Below are 4,782 nucleotides of genomic sequence, written 5' to 3'. Positions count from 1 at the left end.
CCCCCTTCAAGGCTGGAGAAATTGCTAACCTGGAGAGTGTAAAAATAATTTTCACGGCACACATAAGTAAAACAAGGCACCTAAATTACTGGGAACTGCTGAAGTCCCTTGATTTTTATTCCCTGGAACTCAGGCGACAGAGATACATGATAATATACACTTGGAAAATCCTAGAGGGATTAGTCCCAAACTTGCACACGAAAATCACTCCCTATGAAAGCAAAAGACTCTACAGGAGATGCAACATTTTTTCGATGAAAAGCAGGGGCGCCACGAGTACACTGAGAGACAACACAATAAGTTTCCGGGGTCCAAGACTGTTCAGCTGCCTCCCAGCATATATAAGGAAGATTACCAATAGACCCCTGGCTGTTTTCAAGAAGGCACTGGGCAGGCACCTAAAGTCAATGCCTGACCAACCGGGCTGTGGTTCATACGTCAGTTTGCGTGCGGCCAGCAGTAACAGCCTAGTTGATCAGAACCTGATCCATCACGAGGCCTGGTCTTAGACCGGGTCGTGGGGGCGTTGACCCCCGAAATCATCTCCAGGTACACTCCAGGTATATTGTGATGGGCATCAACAATGCTGTGGAGGAGTTTACCTGGATAGAGTTCCGGGGGTCAACGCCCCCGCGGCCCGGTCTGTGACCAGGCCTCCTGGTGGATCAGAGCCTGATCAACCAGGCTGTTACTGCTGGCTGCACGCAAACCAACGTACGAGCCACAGCCCGGCTGGTCAGGAACCGACTTTAGGTGCTTGTCCAGAGCCAGCTTGAAGACTGCCAGGGGTCTGTTGGTAATCCCCTTTATGTATGCTGGGAGGCAGTTGAACAGTCTCGGGCCCCTGACACTTATTGTATGGTCTCTTAACGTGCTAGTGACACCCCTGCTTTTCATTGGGGGGATGGTGCATCGTCTGCCAAGTCTTTTGCTTCAACAATACTGTGGAGGATATTAACAATACTGTGGAGGATATCAACAATACTGTGGAGGATATCAACAATACTGTGGAGGGCATCAACAATACTGTGGAGGATATCAACAATACTGTGGAGGGCATCAACAATACTGTGGAGGATATCAACAATACTGTGGAGGATATCAACAATACTGTGGAGGATATCAACAATACTGTGGAGGATATCAACAATACTGTGGAGGATATCAACAATACTGTGGAGGATATCAACAATACTGTGGAGGATATTGTGATGGGCATCAACAATACTGTGGAGGATATCAACAATACTGTGGAGGATATCAACAATACTGTGGAGGATATCAACAATACTGTGGAGGATATCAACAATACTGTGGAGGATATCAACAATACTGTGGAGGATATCAACAATACTGTGGAGGATATTGTGATGGGCATCAACAATACTGTGGAGGATACCAACAATACTGTGGAGGATATTGTGATGGGCATCAACAATACTGTGGAGGATACCAACAATACTGTGGAGGATATTGTGATGGGCATCAACAATACTGTGGAGGATACCAACAATACTGTGGAGGATATTGTGATGGGCATCAACAATACTGTGGAGGATATTGTGATGGGCATCAACAATACTGTGGAGGATATCAACAATACTGTGGAGGATACCAACAATACTGTGGAGGATATCAACAATACTGTGGAGGATACCAACAATACTGTGGAGGATATCAACAATACTGTGGAGGATATCAACAATACTGTGGAGGATATCAACAATACTGTGGAGGATACCAACAATACTGTGGAGGATATCAACAATACTGTGGAGGATATCAACAATACTGTGGAGGATATTGTGATGGGCATCAACAATACTGTGGAGGATACCAACAATACTGTGGAGGATACCAACAATACTGTGGAGGATATTGTGATGGGCATCAACAATACTGTGGAGGATACCAACAATACTGTGGAGGATATTGTGATGGGCATCAACAATACTGTGGAGGATACCAACAATACTGTGGAGGATATTGTGATGGGCATCAACAATACTGTGGAGGATATTGTGATGGGCATCAACAATACTGTGGAGGATATCAACAATACTGTGGAGGATATTGTGATGGGCATCAACAATACTGTGGAGGATACCAACAATACTGTGGAGGATACCAACAATACTGTGGAGGATATCAACAATACTGTGGAGGATATCAACAATACTGTGGAGGATATCAACAATACTGTGGAGGATATCAACAATACTGTGGAGGATATCAACAATACTGTGGAGGATACCAACAATACTGTGGAGGATACCAACAATACTGTGGAGGATATCAACAATACTGTGGAGGATATCAACAATACTGTGGAGGATATCAACAATACTGTGGAGGATATCAACAATACTGTGGAGGATATTGTGATGGGCATCAACAATACTGTGTAGGGCATCAACAATACTGTGGAGGATATCAACAATACTGTGGAGGATACCAACAATACTGTGGAGGATACCAACAATACTGTGGAGGATATCAACAATACTGTGGAGGATATTGTGATGGGCATCAACAATACTGTGTAGGGCATCAACAATACTGTGGAGGATATCAACAATACTGTGGAGGATATCAACAATACTGTGGAGGATAACAACAATACTGTGGAGGATACCAACAATACTGTGTAGGGCATCAACAATACTGTGGAGGATATTGTGATGGGCATCAACAATACTGTGGAGGATATTGTGATGGGCATCAACAATACTGTGTAGGGCATCAACAATACTGTGGAGGATATTGTGATGGGCATCAACAATACTGTGTAGGGCATCAACAATACTGTGGAGGATATCAACAATACTGTGGAGGATATCAACAATACTGTGGAGGATATCAACAATACTGTGGAGGATATCAACAATACTGTGGAGGATATCAACAATACTGTGGAGGATATCAACAATACTGTGTAGGGCATCAACAATGCTGTGTAGGGCATCAACAATACTGTGTAGGGCATCAACAATACTGTGGAGGATATTGTGATGGGCATCAACAATACTGTGTAGGGCATCAACAATACTGTGGAGGATATCAACAATACTGTGGAGGATATCAACAATACTGTGGAGGATATCAACAATACTGTGGAGGATATCAACAATACTGTGGAGGATATCAACAATACTGTGGAGGATATCAACAATACTGTGGAGGATATCAACAATACTGTGGAGGATATCAACAATACTGTGGAGGATATCAACAATACTGTGGAGGATATCAACAATACTGTGGAGGATATCAACAATGCTGTGGAGGGCATCAACAATGCTGTGGAGGGCATCAACAATGCTGTGGAGGGCATCAACAATACTGTGGAGGGCATCAACAATGCTGTGGAGGGCATCAACAATACTGTGGAGGGCATCAACAATGCTGTGGAGGGCATCAACAATACTGTGGAGGGCATCAACAATACTGTGGAGGGCATCAACAATACTGTGGAGGGCATCAACAATACTGTGGAGGGCATCAACAATACTGTGGAGGGCATCAACAATACTGTGGAGGGCATCAACAATACTGTGGAGGGCATCAACAATATTGTGGAGGGCATCAACAATGCTGTGGAGGGCATCAACAATACTGTGGAGGGCATCAACAATGCTGTGGAGGGCATCAACAATACTGTGGAGGGCATCAACAATACTGTGGAGGATATCAACAATACTGTGGAGGATATCAACAATACTGTGGAGGATATCAACAATACTGTGGAGGATATCAACAATACTGTGGAGGATATCAACAATACTGTGGAGGATATCAACAATACTGTGGAGGATATCAACAATACTGTGGAGGATATCAACAATACTGTGGAGGATATCAACAATACTGTGGAGGATATCAACAATACTGTGGAGGATATTGTGATGGGCATCAACAATACTGTGGAGGATATCAACAATACTGTGGAGGATATCAACAATACTGTGGAGGATATCAACAATACTGAGGAGGATATCAACAATACTGTGGAGGATATCAACAATACTGTGGAGGATATCAACAATACTGTGGAGGATATCAACAATACTGTGGAGGGCATCAACAATGCTGTGGAGGGCATCAACAATGCTGTGGAGGGCATCAACAATATTGTGGAGGGCATCAACAATGCTGTGGAGGGCATCAACAATACTGTGGAGGGCATCAACAATACTGTGGAGGGCATCAACAATACCAGCAACTTTATTACCACTTTGAACATTGTATAGGAAATCAATAACACCAGCTACTCTGGGGAGAACATCAGCAACACAATCAACACTACCCAGGACATCAAAACCACAAGCAACACTGTGGAAAGCATCAACAACAGAAGTAACACACTGACCGTGTGGCCTAATGGATAAGGCGTCGGACTTCGGATCCGAAGATTGCAGGTTCGAGTCCTGTCACGGTCGATGAAATGTTCCTTTACAGTGTCGAGCAAGTGAAACACTCAGGGATCTTTTTTTGGTGTTGAAAGATTGTGTAAAATAATACCGGAGTTTAAAATCACGAAGAAATAAAGAGATGAAGACGAACACACCAGAGTTGCAAGATATCTGAAAACACTGAATGTTGTTACATGCTTTACGAAACATTTCGATCTTCGTTTGAGATATCCTTCAGCAATTTGGAAGATTGAAAGTATGTGAATTTATTCATATTGCGAAATGTAAAAGTTACATATATAATGAAGGAAAATGAGTCCTTAAACTCCACTGTCATATTTCCCGTCCATTTGCTCACTATATAAGCCTG

At 43.1% G+C, this 4,782-nt stretch overlaps 1 non-coding gene across 1 annotated transcript; it reads left to right on the top strand.

Moving 5' to 3' along the window:
* Nucleotides 1-4,366: 4,366 nt before the first annotated feature.
* TRNAR-UCG (transfer RNA arginine (anticodon UCG)) lies at nt 4,367-4,439 on the top strand. Its single transcript has one exon. It is a non-coding gene; the product is annotated as a tRNA-Arg (tRNA).
* The last annotated feature ends 343 nt before the right edge of the window (nt 4,440-4,782 follow it).

This window comes from Cherax quadricarinatus, chromosome 70 (genome assembly GCF_038502225.1).
Source record: "Cherax quadricarinatus isolate ZL_2023a chromosome 70, ASM3850222v1, whole genome shotgun sequence".
Classification (NCBI taxonomy): Eukaryota; Metazoa; Arthropoda; class Malacostraca; order Decapoda; family Parastacidae; genus Cherax; species Cherax quadricarinatus.
The sequence above is the reverse complement of the archived record's forward strand: the minus strand, read 5'-3'. Positions and strand labels throughout refer to the sequence as shown.